Here is an 18,888-nt window from a genome sequence, read left to right as displayed (position 1 = left end):
GCTAATTAAAGGTTTATTGGGACAAATCCTGATTAATTGTTTGTAAATTGCAAAAATAGTTCAAAAATACAAACAGAATGTTACCGAGAATGCTGTACATATAATAAAATAAAATATTCAATACATTTCATGCACAGGTACTCTCATGTTATAATTTTGTTTAGTAATTTACTTTGTATTACAAATATAGAATATACAATAAATTCACCCTCCTTCAAAATGTTCATTATTTTTCAGATATTTCTCAATTGATGTTTAACGAAGCAAGAAAATTCCGTATTTCTCATTATACGTTTCTTCTGTGTCATTATACACTCACCGGCCACTTTATTAGGTACACCTGTCCACCTGCTCATTAATGCACATTTCTAATCAGCCAATCACATGGCAGCAAATCAATGAATTTAGGCATGTAGACATGGTCAAGACGATCTGCTGCAGTTCAAACTGAGCATCAGAATGGGGAAGAAAGGGGATTTAAGTGACTTTGAACGTGGCTGGTCTGAGTATTTCAGAAACTGCTGATCTACTGGGATTTTCACGCACAACCATCTCTAGGGTTTTACAGAGAATGGTCTGAAAATGAGGAAATATCCAGTGAGCGGCAGTTCTGTGGGCGTAAATGCCTTGTTGATGCCAGAGGTCAGAGGTGAATGGCCAGACTGGTTCCAGCTGACAGAAAGGCAACAGTAACTCAAATAAGCACTCGTTACAACTGAGGTCTGCAGAAGAGCATCTCTGAACACACAACACGTCCAACCTTGAGGCAGATGGGCTACAGCAGCAGAAGACCACACCGGGTGCCAATCCTGTCAACTAAGAACAGGAAACTGAGGCTACAATTCACACAGGCTCACCAAAACTGGACACTAGAAGATTGAGAGAGTCTCCATTTCTGCTGCCACATTCAGATGGTCGGGTCAGAATTTGGCATTAACAACATGAAAGCATGGATCCATCCTGCTTTGTATCAGCGGTTCAGGCTGCTGGTGGTGGTGTAATGGTGTATGGGATATTTTCTTGGCACACTTTGGGTCCATTAGTACCAACTGAGCATCCTGCCAATGCCACAGCCTACCTGAGTATTGTTGCTGACCATGTCCATCCCTTTATGACCACAGTGTCTCCATCTTCTGATGGCTACTTCCAGCAGGATAACGCACCATGTCATAAAGCGTGAATCATCTCAGACTGGTTTCTTGAACATGACAATGAGTTCACTGTACTCAAATGGCCTCCACAGTCTCCAGAGCTCAATCCAATAAAGCACCTTTGGGCTGTGGTGGAACGGTAGATTGGCATCATGGATGTGCAGCCGACAAATCTGCAGCAACTGTGTGATGCTATCATGTCAATATGGAGCAAAATCTCTGAGCAATATTTCCAGTACCATGTTGAATCTCTGCCATGAAGGATTAAGGCAGTTCTGAAGGCAAAATGGTCCAACCCGGTACTAGTAAGGTGTACCTAATGAAGTGGCCAGTGAGTGTATGTTTCTATAGTCTTTTTTTCTTTGGCTGGGATATTTAAAAATTTTTCAAAATAGATAAAAAATAATAATAATTGATGTTTTATGTTGCAATGGCTTAATTGTCAAAATATAAATAAATGAAACAAAAAACGAGTATACATTTTCTTTTCTTAAAAATAATAAAAATTATTTCACGATTTCAACTTGATGAAGGCAACCTTACAGTTTTAGTTGCATAGGCATAAAAATAAAGAAAAAAAAAAGATAAAAATGCAAGCTAAAATGAAAATAAAAGGGTAAAAATTATAAAACAAATATTTAGAAATATTCAATTTAATATTGAATTCTTTTTAAATTAAATGAAAATATATTATTAATTTTACAGATCACCCTATTCCAATATGCTAAAAGTCACCAGCAAAATACTTACGTGCAATTTATTTTTTCTATATAAACAACTTTGCTATCTTTTCTACAGAATTTTTAATTGCATATTGTTGAATATGTGTGTGATTTTAATATATATATGTGTGTGTGTGTGTGTGTGTATATGTACATGTATCTATATATATATATATATATATATATATATATATATATATATATATATATATATATGTACATGTATCTATATATATATATATATATATATATATATATATATATATATATATATATATATATATATATATATATATATATATATATATATATATATATATATATATATATATATATATATATATATATATATATATATATATATATATATGTATTTGTTTGCTTTTATATACATATTTTTTGTGGTTTCATTTTCTATACACATTAATGTTGTACTTTGAGAAATATAATGTATAAAACTCATCACTTTTTTTCTCTCTCTTTCATTACTGAATTAATTCTGTCTTTCAGATGAGATGTTAAACCGAGGTCCTGACCCTCTGTGGTCTTTAAAAACACCAGGATGTCCTTCAGAAAAAGAGTAAGGGGTTAACCCTGACATCCTGGCCAAATCTGCCCACTGGCTTCTGTCCATCATGGTCTCCTAACCATCTACATATCATAAGTGGCTTCATCACTCTGTCTCCTCTCCACTAATAAGCTTGAGTGTGGGCTGGTGCAATATGGCTGTTGTCGCCTCATCCAGGTGGATGCTGCACACTGGTGGTGGATGAGGAGATTCCCCCTATGTGTAAAGCGCTATGAGTGTCCAGAAAAGAGCTATTTAAATGTAAGGAATTGTTATTATTATTATTATTATTATTATTATTATTATTATTATTATTATTATTATTATTATTATTATTAATATTATTGACTGTTGAGTTGACGTTGTGTTCACTATATTATTTCTGTATTGTTTAGATCAGGGGTGTCCAAACTCGGTCCTGCTGAGTTTAGCTTAAACGTGCTTCACCACACCTGACAGGAAGTTTCTAGTGTATCTAGTAAGAGCTTGATTAGCTGGTTCAGGTGTGTTAAACTCTCCAGGACACCGCCGCTCCAGGACCGAGTTTGGACACCCCTGGTTTAGATATTCTATTGAGTCATGTAACCAAAGTGTTTAAACGAACTCCAGATGTACCTGAACTCTGTTACACCGATGAAGGCTAGTGTTTGCTGAAACGTGTGGGTGTAGCTTTATGGACTAGCCATCTTAATAAAGGCCTTTCAAATATTTGTTTCACTTTTGTTCGAGTGCCTTGGACTTAAAATTTCACTGTAGATCTTAAAAAGCTGTTTGAACTGGACACTCTGCTTTAAAACATGCTAACAACGTGCTGAAACATACTTGACAGCAAAACTTGCTCAAACCTGCTAGTAATGTGCGCAAACATCCCAGCAATCCATCTGTCTGACAGACTGTCTGACCTTAGAAACCTTCAGCTTTTAAAACGGCTGCTTGCTCACATTTTATGGCCTCAAACCTTCTGCTGAGGAAACTTTAATGAACCCTTCCCATACAGTTACACAATCAATCTGAATTCTTGAAATTCAGAAGTAATGACGCTGAACTGTTTCTGATTTCCCCCAAATTTAAAAAGGCACCAATTATGGCTCTTTATACAAGATGTAAAATGAGTCTCGGATCAGTGTGTGCAGGTGTGTGTTAAGTTTCAGCTCAAAATAACACACAAATAATGTTTTCTAACTCTCTGAAGCTGACCCTTATAGGCTTTGATCCTAATTGAGGTGTTTTGATGACTGTCACTTTAAATGCAAATCAGATTGAGCTCTTTTTAGAAGAGGGCGGAGCTACAAGTGCCTGTGTGTCAGTACAGCAGCAGATTCAAAATAAGTCTAATGAGGGAGAGATGGTGACTAGTGGGCGGGGCTTTCTCCCTCTAATGACCCGTACGAAGGGAAAATGTCGAGTCTGATTATAAACAATACAACTAGTTCATGTTCACCATTAGAGGCTGGATATATTCACACACTGCTGACACACAACTATGCTTAAACCCCTTAGAAAAGTCATTTTTGCATAATAGGCCTTGAAAATTAAAGGGATAGTTCCCCCAAGGCTGAAATTCCCTCCTAATTTACTCTCCCTTAACTTGTTCCAAACCTGTTTGACTTGCTTTCTTCTGCTAAACATAAAAAAAGATATTCTGAAGAATGCTGAAAACCTGTAGCCATTGACTTACATAGTATTTGTTTTTCCTACTATGGAAGTCAATGGTTACAGGTTTTCAGCTTTCTACATAATTTCTTCAGAATAAAGAAACTCATAAAGGTTTATAAGCACTTGAGTGTAAATAAACAGTGAGCAAGTTTACATTTTTGGGTGAAGGATCCCTTTTATATTTATGGTGTTTATTATAGCATTTATAATATTTAAAACATTTTATGTCCTCGAATGTCATAAAAATGAAGATCTTTTAAAGAATTTTGTGACTTAAAATGTACACACATACTCCAACAAACATTTTACAGAATATATACACACAGTTAAAGGCAAAATAATTCACCCTCCTGTGATTTTTTAAAATATTTCCCAACCAATGTTTAAAAGAGAGGAAAAAACAGCACATTTTTAAGAGTAATTTAAAGGCTTAACTAGGTTAATTACGCAAGTCACGGGACAACATTAAAAAACTATTTCTGAAATGGACTTATAATATTGACGCTAAAAATGATTTAAACAAACAAACAAAAGTCTATCTTAAATATAAAGATTTTAAACTGCTTTTATTCCAGCCAAAGAAAAATAAAGAATTTACCCAGAATGAACTTTTTTTATAAAGAAAGAAAGAAAAAAGTAAAAGACAGAAAGAAAAAAGAAAAGAAAAAGAAAAGAAAAAATGCAAGGAAGGATGGAAGAAAGGATGAATGAATGAATGAATGAATGAATGGAAGGAAGGAGAGAAGGAAGAAAGAAATAAATGGAAAGGAGGAATGAATAGAAGCAAGCAAGGAAGGATGGAATAAATGCATAAATGAATGGATGAATGAAAGGAAGGAAGGAGAGAAGGAAGGATGAAAGGGATGAAAGAAAGAAGACAGAAAGAAAGAAAGAAAGACAGAAAGAAAGAAAGAAAGAAAGAAAGAAAGAAAGAAAGAAAGAAAGAAAGAAAGAAAGAAAGAAAGAAAGAAAGAAAGAAAGAAAGAAAGAAAGGATGAAAGCGATGAATGAATGAATGGAAGGAAGGAAGGAAGGAAGGAAGGAAGGGTGAAAGGGATGGAAAGAAGGAATGAATGGAAGAAAGAAAGATAGGAAGGAAGAATAATGATTGGATGGTAGGGTGGATAGAAGGAAGGAAGCAAGGAAGGAAGGAAGGAAGGAAGGAAGGGTGAAAGGGATGGAAAGAAGGAATGAATGGAAGAAAGAAAGATAGGAAGGAAGAATAATGATTGGATGGTAGGGTGGATAGAAGGAAGGAAGCAAGGAAGGAAGGAAGGGTGAAAGGTATGAATGAATGGAAGGTAGGAAGGAAGGAAGGAAGGAAGGAAGGAAGGAAGGAAGGAAGGAAGGAAGGAAGGAAGGAAGGAAGGAAGGAAGGAAGAAAGGAAGGAAGGAAGGGAGAAATGAATGGAAAGAAGGAAGGAATAAATGGAAGAAAGGAAGGAAGGATGATGGATGGATGGTAGGGTGGATGATAGGGTGTATAGAAGGAAGGAAGGATGGATGGAATGAATGAATGAAAGAAGAATGGATGGGATGAATGAATGCATACATGAAAGGAAGGAAGGAAGGAAGGAAGGAAGGGTGAATGGGTGGATGGGATGAATGACTGAATGAATGAATGAATGGATGGATGGATGGATGGATGGATGGATGGATGGAAGGAATAAATGGAAGGAAGGATGGATGCATGGATGGATGGGATGAATGAATAAATTAATCAAAGAAAGGAAGGAAGGAAGGAAGGCAGGAAGGATGGATGGAAGGAAGGATGAACAGAAGGATGGAATGAATGACTGAAAGGATGAATGGATGGATGGATGGAATGAATAAATGAATGAATACAAGGAAGGATGGAATGAATGAATGACTGGATGAATGAATGGAAGGATGAACAGATGGATGGATGGATGGATGGATGGACGGAATAAATGGAAGGAAGGGAAGGTAGGGTGGATGCATGGATGGGATGAATGGGATTAATGAATGAATGAATGACAGGAAGGAAGGAAGGGAACAAAAGGATGGAATGAATGAATGAAAGGATGGATGGATGGATGGATGGATGGGATGAATAAATGAATGAATAGAAGGAAGGATGGAATGAATGAATGACTGGATGAATGAATGGAAGGATGAACAGATGGATGGATGGATGGATGGATGGATGGATGGATGGATGGAATAAATGGAAGGAAGGGAAGGTAGGATGGATGCATAGATGGATGGGATGAATGGGATGAATGAATGAATGAAAGGAAGGATGAATGGATGGAAGGAAGAAAAACAGAAGGATGGAATGAATGAATGAAAGGAAGGATGAAAGAAAAAAGACTCACTCGATGTACTTGAGCGAGACCTTCTGTGTGTGTTTGGTGCTGAGCGTCAGGATGTACATCTGAAGAGCAGCGAGACGAAGAGCCGTGTCGTATTTCAGCTCCGACCCAAAACGCTCCTGCACCACATCCTTACAGCTCTGCATTCAGAACACACACAAACACACACACACACAGTCAACAACACACCGCGTAACCTTTCCTCTGCTGTTTGCCTTCACAATCTCGATATCTGCACAGAATTATGCTGTATGCCATGTGCATGATAATAATAATTCAATGAAATAATAATGCATGAAACCATTTACACTGCAGCAACTGTGTGTTCTTCACTGCTTAACATTTTACAGTCAATGCACATGCAGATAAAAACAAATAAATACATTAATTCATAAATAAATAAATAAATAAATAAAATAATAAAATTCAGGTCAAAAGCATGTGACATTCAGGAAAAAGAACAAATATTGCATAACAACAACAACAACAACAACAACAACAACAACAACAACAATAATAATAATAATTATTATTATTTTTAAAATAATAAAATAAGTAAATAAAGTTCAGATAAATTAAGCATGTGATATTTGAGGGAAAAAGCATAACTATTATAAAAACAAACAAACAAACAAACAAACCAACCAATAAATAAATAAATAATAAAATATAAATATAAAAACTAAATGCTTTTAGTCAAAAGCATGTGATATTTGGAAAAAAAGCATAAATGTTACAAAAATAAAATAAAATAAATTTAAATAAAGTGAATAAACAAGTAATTCAGCTCAAAAGCATGTGAAAAGGATGTGAAATGTGATTTGGGAAAAGGCATAACTATTAAAAAAATAAATACAAATAAAACAAATGTAAATATTATTAAATAAGTAAGTAAATTAATTTCAGGTAAAAAAGCATGTGATATTTGGAAAAAAGCATAACTATTATAAAAAACAAACAAACAAACAAACAGACAAACAAACAGATAAATAAATAAATAAACAAACTTTAAGTCAAAAGTCAAAACCATGTGACATTTTGGAAAAAGCTTAAATATAATAAAATCTAAAATAAAATAAAATTCAAGTCAAAAGCATGTAATATTTGGGGGAAAAGCACAACTATTATAAAAAAATAAACAAACAGATAAACAAAAAAATAAGTAAATAATATTCAAGTCAAAAGCATGTAATATTTAGGGGAAAGCACAACTATTATAAAACATAAACAAACAGATAAACAAAAAAATAAGTAAAAAATATTCAAGTCAAAAGCATGTAATATTTGGAAAAAAAGCATAACTATTATAAAAAATAAATAACAAACAAAAAAACAAACAATCAAACAAACAAACAGACAAATAAATAAATAAATAAAATTCAGTCAAAAGTATGTGACTTAGGAAAAAGCAAAAATATCATAAAAAGTAAATTAAATTAAATTAGTAAGTAAATAAATTTCAGGTGAAAAAATGTGATATTGAGGGGAAAAAGCATTAACTATTATAAACAATAAAATAAACAAACAAATAAACAAACAAACAAACAAACAAACAAACAAACAAACAAAGAAAAAAATTCAAAAAAAAAATTCAAGTCAAAAGCATTTGATATTTGGAGAAAAAGCATAACTATTATAAAAAAATAAATGAATAACAAACAAACAAACAAACAGATAAATAAATAAACAAACAAACAGATCAATAAATAAATAAATAAATAAATAAATAAATAAATAAATAAATAAATAAATAAATAAATAAATAAATAAATAAAAGTCAAAAGCATGTGATATTTGGGGGAAAAGCATGGTTATTATAAAAATAAATAAATAAATAACAAACATACAAACAAATAAATAAACAAATAAACAGACAAACAAACAAATAAATAAATAAATAAATAAATAAATTTCAGTCAAAAGTCAAAAGCATGTGATATTTGGCGAAAAAGCATAAAAATTTAAAAAGATTAAATGAATAACAAACAGATAAATAAATAAATAAATAAATAAATAAAATTCAAGTCAAAAGCATGTGATATGTGGGAAAAAGCATAAATATATATAAAAAGCAATAAATCAAAATTCATTTCAAAATCATGTGATATTTTGGAGGAAAGCACAAACATTATAAAATATAAAACGGTAAATCAAACCAAAACATATGTGAACCACAAACTTGCTCTCAAATGTGTTACCTGCACATAGAGATAATCAAAAGCAGCAGCATCTCTTCTAAGCAGATCTACAGGATCTTTAGGAAGGAAACTGATGCGGAAATAACACTTCATCTTATGTGAGCCCGGCCTCTGAGTCACCTGAAACAACAATAGCTCATTTAAACATCTGTCTGCGCTTCTTATAACTTCAGAAACACTTGTTATTGAATGCACAAACACATCAAACCTGTGTTAGCATCTCCTGTTCGTGTAAAAGCATCAGTTTTGTTGCAGATCCTTCCACCTTGTGCTCCAGCATCAGAGAGAAGTGCTCGATGCTTTTAATAGACAGCTTCTCTTGCAGCGTCAGAATAACATCCTTTCAGAAACACAACAATAAATACATCAGCTCTGTTATACATGATTATTACGCAGCTGTCAGGAATACTCTATTATGATTGGTCAGTCCAATTTTGTCCATTTCATAATAGTCAGCTTTAACACAAACTTGACTGTTTGGCGCCATCTTGTGTCTGAATAATGCTCAGGTTAGTGTATACACCATCAGCTGTTTTAGTTCGTCAGCTTTTTGCTTTTGACTGTTTGGCGCCATCTTGTGTCTGAATAATGCGCAGGTTAGTGTATACTCCATCAGCTGTTTTAGTTTCTGTCAGCTTTGTGTTTTTGATTGTTTGGCGCCATCTAGTGTCTGAATAATGCTCAGGTTAGTGTATACTCCATCAGCTGTTTTAGTTTCTGTCAGCTTTGTGTTTTTGACTGTTTGGCGCCATCTTGTGTCTGAATAATGCTCAGGTTAGTGTATACTCCATCAGCTGTTTTAGTTTCTGTCAGCTTTGTGTTTTTGACTGTTTGGCGCCATCTTGTGTCTGAATAATGCTCAGGTTAGTGTATACTCCATCAGCTGTTTTAGTTTCTGTCAGCTTTGTGTTTTTGACTGTTTGGCGCCATCTAGTGTCTGAATAATGCTCAGGTTAGTGTATACTCCATCAGCTGTTTTAGTTTCTGTCCGCTTTGTGTTTGACGCCATTTTGTGTCTGAATAATGCTCAGGTTAGTGTATACTCCATCAGCTGTTTTAGTTTCTGTCAGCTTTGTGTTTTTGACTGTTTGGCGCCATCTTGTGTCTGAATAATGCTCAGGTTAGTGTATACTCCATCAGCTGTTTTAGTTTCTGTCAGCTTTGTGTTTTTGACTGTTTGGCGCCATCTTGTGTCTGAATAATGCTCAGGTTAGTGTATACTCCATCAGCTGTTTTAGTTTCTGTCAGCTTTGTGTTTTTGACTGTTTGGTGCCATCTTGTGTCTGAATAATGCTCAGGTTAGTGTATACTTCATCAGCTGTTTTAGTTTCTGTCAGCTTTGTGTTTGACTGTTTGGCGCCATCTTGTGTCTGAATAATGCTCAGGTTAGTGTATACTCCATCAGCTGTTTTAGTTTCTGTCAGCTTTGTGTTTTTGACTGTTTGGTGCCATCTTGTGTCTGAATAGTGCACATGTTAGTGTATACTCCATCAGCTGTTTTAGTTTCTGTCCGCTTTGTGTTTGACGCCATTTTGTGTCTGAATAATGCTCAGGTTAGTGTATACTCCATCAGCTGTTTTAGTTTCTGTCAGCTTTGTGTTTGACTGTTTGGCGCCATCTTGTGTCTGAATAATGCTCAGGTTAGTGTATACTCCATCAGCTGTTTTAGTTTCTGTCCGCTTTGTGTTTGACGCCATTTTGTGTCTGAATAATGCTCAGGTTAGTGTATACTCCATCAGCTGTTTTAGTTTCTGTCAGCTTTGTGTTTTTGACTGTTTGGCGCCATCTTGTGTCTGAATAATGCTCAGGTTAGTGTATACTCCATCAGCTGTTTTAGTTTCTGTCAGCTTTGTGTTTTTGACTGTTTGGCGCCATCTTGTGTCTGAATAATGCTCAGGTTAGTGTATACTCCATCAGCTGTTTCTGTCTGCTTTGTGTTTTTGACTGTTTGGCACCATCTTGTGTCTGAATAATGCTCAGGTTAGTGTATACTCCATCAGCTGTTTTAGTTTCTGTCAGCTTTGTGGTTTTGACTGTCTGGTACCATTTTGTGGCAACAGCTTGTTATATCATTTCAAGTGAAGTCAGTTTATTAAAAAAAAATCCTACTGACCTTTTCATTTCATTTATGTATATATGTTTTATATAACAATTTGTCATGTCCTGATATGGAAAGATTGGAATTTAATATGGTGTCCAAACATTTTCACATGCAAATATCCACAATGCTGATGTACCTTAATGGAGGTGTTGCAGTCAAACTTGAAGGATTTGGTTTGTCCGTTTTCCAGATAAACCTTCAACACGTTTGGCATGAAGAGCAAAGAATTATCCTTCACCGACTCCTGCAAAACAACATCATCATCCAGTTATTATATATAAAGTTTCTGATGGAGTTAATAACTAATACAATTCATTTGTATTTTTATATTAACATCAACAGGGTAGTAGCTGTAATAAATATACACTCTCAGAAATGAAGGCTGTCATTTGGGTAGTACCATTTCAAAATATACAAACATGTCGAGACCTTTGAGAAAGTTATGTATATATTTTTAGCATCTTAGATCAATTAAACCACTACAATACAGCCATAAACCTTCTAGTTTCCAATAAATGGATGAATAAAACAACTTGATGTCTTTTATCTGCTGAATAATCCATCACTGAGTCACAAATTTGCATATTCACATTCATTAACATCTCATCATGCCACTAATGGAGGAATAAGAATAAACAAACGCTATCATTTACGTAACATGTCTTTGTAATCTTCATCACAATGCAATAATGTGAAATCACTTTCCGATGTCAATCCGCTTATGCTGCAAAACGTCCACTTTTCACAATCCAATCAATCTCAGATGATTATAATCAAAACCCGACACTCTCTTCCTCTCTGAATCTCCGCTTTTACGCAGAAACGTCACATTATGAAGTTCAGATGAGTTGTAAACAGAGCTGGATTATATGCAATCTGGATTACGTAATCAGATTACAAAAATTTGATTACTTGTAATTCGAGTACACGACTTAAAAAAAAACTATAAAATAAATAAATTAATTAATTAATTAAGTAAATAATTAAAAAAATAAAATTAAAGTGAAAATAAATTACATAAAACTAGCTTAAAAAAACAATCATAGATAAAATTAAAGTAAATAAAACTAAAAATGTAAATAAAAAAAAATACAAAATTAAAACCCATTTTTTATTTTAGCATGTTGTCAATTTTGATATTTTAAAGTTTAGTTAAAACTAAAGAAGAATGACTAAAACAGGCATTTAAAAATAAAACAATTAAACTGGTGTGCAGACTTGGTCATTTTTCAGCATTAAATTTGAGCTTTCTATAATCTGGATTATGTGATCAGATTACAAATATCAGATTACTTATTAATATTAATAAGTAGTGGCACGGTGGCTTAGTGGTTAGCACTGTCGCCTCACAGCAAGAAGGTCGCTGGTTCGAGTCCCGGCTCGGTCAGTTGGCATTTCTGTGTGGAGTTTGCATGTTCTCCCCGTCTTGTTTTGGGTTACCTCTGAGTGCTCTGGTTTCCCCCACAGTCCAAACATATGAGCTATATTTGAGTGAATTTAAGAGTGTATGGGTGTTTTTCAGTAATGGGTTGCGGCTGTAAGTGCATCCGCTGTGTAAAACATGTGCTGGAATAGTTGGCGGTTCATTCCACTGTGGTGACCCTTGATTAAAAAAAGAGACTAAGGCGAAGGAAAATGAATGAATAAAATAAAAAGTAACCACGATTAATGAAAACAAGTTAATAATAAAAACCAAACAAAAATTAAAACTGGTCTGCAGACCTATTAGTGTTTTCTGCACTGAGTTTGACTTATTCGTAATTGTGATCAGATTACTAGTAATTAGAGTAAACTACTTTTTAATATACTCATAATTAGATTAGAGTTACTTTATGATTACATATCATTTACACAATGGCAGTAATTTGTTTATAATTCACTGATTCCTTTATAAATGTTTATATTGTTTAAGAACAAAACTGCCGCTTGTATTCATCCGTGATTCTGATCAGTTTTCATTTTTTTGCACTTCATGTGTTCATTTCATTTTCCTTCAGCTTAGTCCCTTTATTCATGAGGTGTCGCCACAGCGGAATGAACTGCCAAATTAACAAGCATATGTTTTACACAGGGGCGATGTGGTAGCACAGTGGGTAGCACTGTCGCCTCACAGCAAGGAGGTCGCTGGTTTGAGTCCTGACTGGGTCAGTTGGAGTTTTTGTGTGGAGTTTGCATGTTCTCCCCGTGTTGGTGTCGGTTTCCTTCTGGTGCTCCGGTTTCCCCCACAAGACCAAAGACATGTGTTATAGGTGAATTGGGTAAGCTAAAACTGTCCGTAGTGTATGTGTGTGAATGAGCGTGTATGGATGTTTTCCAGTGATGGGTTGCAGCTGGAAAAGCATCCGCTGCGTAAAACATATGCGGGATAAGTTGGCGGTTCATTCCACTGTGGCAACCTTAGATTAATAAAGTTACTAAGCCGAAAAGCAAATGAATGAATGTTTTACACAGCAGATGTCCTTCCAGCTGCAACCCAGTACTGGGAAACATCCATAGACACACACTCATACACTATGGACAATTTAGTTGATCAATTCCCCTATAGCGCATGTGTTTGGACTGTGGGGGAAACCGGAGCACCCGGAGGAAACCCACACCAACAAGAACATGCAAACTTCACACAGAAACGCCAAATGACCCAGCCGGGACTCGAACCAGCGTCCTTCTTGCTGTGAGGCAACAGTGCTAACCACTGAGCCACCATGCCGCCACCACTACATGTGTTTTATTTTATTAAATATTTGATGCTGCTGTGATATTACGGTCAATTAAATGTTGGCAATATTGTTTTTTGGGTAACACTTTATAATAACTACACACTAAGAGTCATCTAATAAGCATTAGTATATAGTGAATTCATTATTTGTTAAGCATTAACTCTACATTAATAAATGTTAGTAAGCAGTTTATAACTGCAGTTACAAATTCTGTATTATTGACTTGTAAGCACATTTATAATGGGCTTAATAATCTTATTTTCATACGTTGTAAATGAATCATTTTTCATTACTAAATTAAGTACTGCATTATTTACAAACTAGTTGTTTAAGAATAGTTGGTTGTTTTTTAAGATCATCCAGAATGAGTTAATAAACGATTAATAAACTATAGAAATTAATCAAAATTCTAATTATATATCTTATTATTCAGGCATATACTAATAGTAAATTTGTGTGTTAATAAATGCTTTATTAACTCAACTTCATGCAGTTTTGTGACCTAATCTAAAGTGAGGACTATTCATGCTTTATAAATCCTTTATAAATGACAATTAAAGGCAGGAAAAATGAAAAATAAATGACATTATTGATTTCTATTCATTTGAAGATGCACAAATGAAACTGCATCAAATGAAAAATAAATCTCTTCAACCTTATTTAAAATAAGATTACTGCACAGTTTAAAGATTGCATCTTATTATATTGTTAAACTATTATATTGTTGTTGTTTTATCCAATTTTATGTCGTATTCTGACACTCCTGTTATTCAGCAATGTTTAAACTTTACAGTAATTTTACTTTTTAGATGAGATTGCAAAGATTACTGTTCATTTGATTCTGAGCCTTTAATTTTCATTTATAAGGGGTTTATAAAGCATAAATAATCCTCACTTTAGATTAGGTCACAAAACTGCATGAAGTTGAGTTAATAAAGCATTTATTAACATACACATTAACTATTAGTATATGCCTGAATATTAAGACATATAAACGTTAATTTCAATAGTTTATTAATCATTTATTAACTCATTCTGAATGATCTTAAAAAAACTCCAACTACTCTTAAATACAAATGATTTGTAAATAATTCAATACTTAATTTAGTAATGAAAAATCAACCAGTTACTAATTATGAAAGTACAATTATTAAGCCCATTATAAATGTGCTTACAAGTCAATAATACAGCATCTGTAACTGCAGTTACAAACTGCTTACTAACGTTTATTAATGTAGAGTTAATGCTTAACAGATAATAAATTCACTAGATGCTAATGATCAATAAATTATTTATAGTGTGTAGTTATTATAAAGTGTTACAGTTTTTTTGTATTGTTGCTGCTTTCTAAATGCACTTAATTTGAAGCAAACGTGATTTGGTTTTATTCAGTGTTACCATCAGGAAAAAAACACTCTATTAGTGTTAGAACTGTAAAGTATTAACTATCTATTATTGTACTTTAAAAACAAGCTGTTAATGCTCTTGTTGCTAATAATTAAAATATTTAATTATTGTCTCATTTAAATAGCACAAAATTATCCTGCTTCAACATTTAATTGAAGTCAAAATTATTCACCCTCCTTTTAATTTTTGGTTCTAAGTCAAATATTTCCCAAATGATGTTGAACAGATTCAGGAATTTTTCACAGTATTTCCTATTTATTATAATCTTTTTTCTTCTATAGAAAGTTTTATTTGTTTTATTTTGGCTAGAATAAAAGCAGTTTTTAATTGTTTTAAACCCATTTTAAGGTCAATATTATTAACCCCTTAATCAATATTAGTTTTGGATTGTCTCCAGAACAAACCACTGTTATACAATGACTTGCCTAATTACCCTAACTTTACTCTAATTAACCTAGTTAAGCCTTTAAACGTCACTTAAAGCTGAATACTAGTATCATGAAGAATATCTAGTCTAATATTATTTACTGTCATCATAAAATAAATCAATGAGTTATTAAACTATTATGTTTAGAAATGTGTTGATAAAATCTGCTCTCCGTTAAACAGAAATTGGGGGAAAAACTAAACAGGAGGGCTAATAATACAGACTTAAACTGTATGTGAAATCAAATAAGAGTTAGCACCAAAAGTAATCTAAATGTAATCCAAAAGTAGTCAGATAACATTACCATAATTGTGTAATCTATCCGTTTATATTACAGATTTTGTTGTGTAATTTCAGCAGCTGATTGCAGTTCATAGGTAATAAGTAATAAGCTGTAAATGTACAAATTAAATGAAAAATATGAGCTGCATGACATGCTTTCCAAGCAAAACGTGTCATTTTTCACTCACCGGCACTTGTCCATTAATAATGACTTCTTCAGCAAAGCGCACTTTGACCGGATTGGATTTCAACTTGGCCTTTTTAGCTGCACTGATGAAGGCAGATTTGGGAGACTGGTGGGAACAAAAGCAGAAATATTACTGAAAAATCAGTTTTATTAGGTTATTATCTTCTAGTCTAATAAGCAGATCTACATGAAACTGCAGCAGGGTTATGATCTTTAACAAAAACTAAACCTAAAAGCATAATGAAAAAGAAACTGAATGTTGAGTGAAATTATACCATTTATTTTAGCATTTCTTTTAGTTCAACATTAAGTACAAAATAATAAAACAAATACAAATTAATAAACGTACTCGAAGTGCTAAAAAGTCAAATAAATGGAAAAAATCATGGCGAAACATGCAACAAGTTTACTATAAACTAACTAAAATAAATAAAAATATAGAGAAGTGATATACAGTAGTCAACATTAGAAGTGGATCAAAACAGTTTATCAAAATACTCCTAAGACAAGAATGGGTGTTGTTGAATAGTTTCCAGACAACTTTAATGAACGGTTTTGATCCACTTCAAATGTATATATTCAATATAAGTATTGAACATGGCATATTTTTTTCCTGGGAGTAATACTTCTAAAGGAGCTGTTGACATGGAACTGAACCTGATTATGGTAAAAACTCAAACAATAAAAACATAAAAAATAAAACAAATCTAAATAAAAAATGTTCAGTGTATGGATGACAGAAGGAGAAAGTACTCAACTGCTGAAACATATTTAATACTTTATATATAAAAGGCTTGTTTGGTGCTGGCAGCTTAAAGACGCCCCTCATATGGAGAATGAAGTCACATGCATTGCTTAGGTGCGAGTTTCGTACAGACTTCAACAGAGGGTATAAATCTTGATGGTTCTGTGGATCTATCCAATCTGTCATGTTTCACATATGTTTTGTTGTTGTTTTCTGTTTTGCGTTCTCTCCTCTCATCCGTTGTGCATCCTATCCTGTTTTAGGTGTGCAACCATTGGTCGAGGGGGCCATCAATCATTATCATGACTCAATCGGCGTGCCAATCAGGAGCTGGTCCGCACAGTATAAAAGCCGTGCGCTTGCACTGTTCTCCAGGAGCGCTTGGCTCACCGCCAAACTCCTCGCTTGTATTGGCCGGCCTGTTCATTTGTGTTTGTTTAGTTTGGTTTAATTTGGTTGCTGTTGCTGTATTGTCTCATTTCTCTCGATTTAGTGATCGATATTTTAGATTAGCTTGTTGTGCAGCTCAATTTAGGATCTATTGAGAAGTTGACCGATCTTTATGAGAATTGGATTAATAGCTCTTGTTTTGCTAACGGCTAACAGTGTGTACTTCACGAGAACTCTAGTAATGTAAGCAGCTTAGTATATCTATTTGTTAGTTCGTTTATGGAGGCGTTGCCACATGTGTAATTATGTTTTGGAGTAGTTATGAAGTTTAGTTAAGCTACGTGCTGAAGATTACGGTTTTGTTCCTGCATTTTTTTTTGGTTAGTCAGTTTAGTGAGTTGGGGTTTAGTTTGTTTTGTTATACTTATTTCTTTGTTTTGGCAACACTCCTGCTTTCTTTGTATAATTCGATTATTTAAAATTACATCTAATTTCCTTTATTCATTGTTTGACATTCTCTGTTTAATAAATACTTTTTGTTTCACTAACCAGCAGTTGTGTCTTCTCCTTGTTCATCCAGCATCATTAGACTCTCTGATTGTTACGTTTAATCCATTTAATATCTTAATAACTTAAACACTGAGCTTTATTCTGTATTTTCTATTGGATTCGGCTCAAGTGATCGGCTGGGCCATTCTACAGCTTGATTTCTTCTCTCTAAAAGCATCTGAGAGCCTCCTTGGCTGTGTTTTGGATCATTGTCTTGCTGAAATGGTTTCATTTTCATCCTCACTGATCATTCTTGAGATGTTTCAGCAGCTTCATTGGAGTACACCTGTGGTCAATACAGTTGATTGGGACATGATTTGAAAAGGCATACACCTGTCTATATAAGGTCCCAGGGTTGACAGTGCATGTCAAAGCACAAACCAAGCATGAAGACAAAGGAATTGTCTGTAGACCTCAGAGGACAGGATTGCTGCTCTAAAAGTTCCAGTGAGCACAGCGGCCTCCATCATCTGTAAGTGGAAGATGTTTGAACCACTAGGACTCTACCTAGAGCTGGCCGGCCATCTAAGCTGAGTGATCGGGGGAGAAGGGCCTTAGTCAGTGAGGTGATCATAACCCGATGGTCACTTTGTCTGTGCTCCAGCGTTCTTCTGTGGAGAGAGGAGAACCCTTACAGAAGGACAACCATCTACGCAACAATCCACCAATCAGGCCTGTATGGTAGAGTGGCCAGACTGAAGCCACTCCTCGTCTGGAATTTGCCAAAAGGCATCTGAAGGACTCTCAGACCATAAGAAAACTAAACTCTCTGGTCTGATAAGACTCAAATTGAACTCTTTGGAGGTGAACGCCACGTTACGTTTGGAGAATAGCAGGCAGCGCAAAACACCAGGCTATTAGCATCCCTACAGTGAAGCATGGTGGTGTCAGCATCATGCTGTGGGGATGTACATCCTGAATGAAAACCTGCTTCAGAGTGCTCTTGACCTCAGACTGGGGCGACGGTTCATCTTCCAGCAGGACAATAACCCAAAGCACACAGCCAAATACCAATGGAGTGGCTTCACAACAACTTGGTGAATGTCCTTGAGTGGCCCAGCCAGAGCCCAGATCTAAATCCTATTGAACATCTATGGAGAGATCTGAATATGGCTGTACACCGTCGCTGTCCATCCAACCTGATAGAGCTTTAGGAATTTTTGCCCATTCCTCTTTGCAGTACCTCTAAGACAGGTGCTGAGCTTGTGGCATCATATTCAAAAAGACTTGAGGCTGTAATCGCTCCCAAAGGTGCATCAACAAAGTATTGAGCAAAGGCTGTGAATACTGATGTACATGTGATCTTCAGCTTTTTATTTGAATAAATTTGCACAATTTCAAAAACTCTTGTTACATTGTCATTATGGGGGATTGTGTGTAGAATTGGCAGGACATAAGGAATTTAATCCAGTTTGGAATAGACTGTAATATAAACAAATTTGGAAAAAGTGA

At 34.4% G+C, this 18,888-nt stretch overlaps 1 protein-coding gene across 1 annotated transcript in view; it reads right to left on the bottom strand.

The window, feature by feature from the left end:
- Positions 1-18,888, bottom strand: part of frmpd4 (FERM and PDZ domain containing 4) — a 119,194-nt gene that overhangs the window by 33,480 nt on the left and 66,826 nt on the right. The window lies entirely within an intron of this gene.

The sequence above is a fragment of the Danio aesculapii genome, chromosome 9, assembly GCF_903798145.1.
Source record: "Danio aesculapii chromosome 9, fDanAes4.1, whole genome shotgun sequence".
Lineage (NCBI taxonomy): Eukaryota > Metazoa > Chordata > Actinopteri > Cypriniformes > Danionidae > Danio > Danio aesculapii.
Note: the sequence above shows the minus strand (reverse complement) of the source record. Positions and strands in the feature narration are given on the sequence as shown.